This window comes from Camelina sativa, chromosome 15 (assembly GCF_000633955.1).
Source record: "Camelina sativa cultivar DH55 chromosome 15, Cs, whole genome shotgun sequence".
Classification (NCBI taxonomy): domain Eukaryota; kingdom Viridiplantae; phylum Streptophyta; class Magnoliopsida; order Brassicales; family Brassicaceae; genus Camelina; species Camelina sativa.
This window is the reverse complement of record NC_025699.1, coordinates 25876467-25877946: the sequence shown is the minus strand read 5'-3', so window position 1 is coordinate 25877946 and position 1480 is coordinate 25876467.

Genomic DNA, 1480 nt, shown 5'->3' with positions numbered 1-1480 from the left:
TTGCAAATATGGAAAACTTTGGGGCAGATTTGTAAAACTTCCAAATTTGGCTCTCTCGTCGGTTTGGACTGGGTGTCGATCGATGCAAAGGCAGTGTCGATCGACACAATCTCCTCTGATCGATTCCAAGTTGATTTCTTGCGGATTATTGCTCCAAACTGATCCAAATTGCTCCAATTTGCTCCTTTCATGCTAAAAACCTGTAAAGACTCAAAAACAATCTAGAAACAAATGAAAAGACACTAAAAGACTCCTTATATCATGGTTAAAAACCACAAAAACCATGATATATCAACTCCCCCAGACTTAGCCTTTGCTTGCCCTCAAGCAAAACAGAAACTTAGACCTGTGAAAGAGGTTTGAAAACAGGGAACTCACTCAATTGCATGATGATTCTTTATTTGCACTCTTCATTTACCTGACTCAAGAACTTACTTCTTATACTTCAACCATGATCAGCATCAACATTCCTTACTCAAATCCCACAATCCTCTGGAATCTCTGAAATCTCCATTGTCATCTCATTAGTCAATATTAAAGCATAAATAAGGTGAATTCTTACCTTGGGTGTATTGATCAGTGGCATGTGGACTCTCTTCAGGCCAAGACATTCTTCTTACATCTCCTTTCCTCTCCCTTTTCTCACTTCCATTATTTTTTTTTTCTTTTTTTTCAAAGGTGTAAGCGAATACCGGGGTCATCGGTAATTTACCTACCCCTCGCTTCCAAGCTTTGTGTGATCATTTGACTCAAGAGTAGAATAATGAGGTCACTGGTAATTTACCTACCTCTCTAAAATGATCAAATCATCTCATCTTTTATTCTCTCTTTTTCTGATTTTTTTTTTTTAAAAGCACTGAAGGGAAGAGAGAGGGGAGACATACTTTGAGAAATTGCACTGTCTTGTATGGCCTGAAGAAGATGTCTAGTCCACTGATTTCCAACCCCAAAGTAAGAGATTAAGTCCGGTTAAAATCCTGATAAAAGTTGAGACAACGTTAGATCAATCAGATATCCATTGAATAAGGGCTTTCAGGATTGTTGATAAGGCTCATAGTCTTTCTAAGCTTCAGTTCTAAGATCAAGCATGAACAAATAATCACTAGAGTGTTAGCCAAATAAGAGAAATCATTAGTCAAGATCATAATTCCCAAAGATAAAAAGAAAAATTTTGAAAAATTTGACTCAAACTTTATGGTTTTGACTGACACAACTGAAACTCAAAAACAGAAATCATAGTTAGTAACTAACCTCCCCCAGACTTAAACAACACTGTCCCCAGTGTTATCAAGTAAGAGGAAAGCAAAAATAAAAATAAAAATAAAATAAAAAGAAAAGCCTACCAGTGGGTTGCCTCCCACTAAGCGCTTGTTTTCAGTCATTAGCTTGACTGTATTGGAGCTCAGGCATCCGGAGGAGCAAAACATGGCATTGAAGTCCTCTTCATCCAAGGTGGTGTATAAGCTTTAGGTGCATGAGG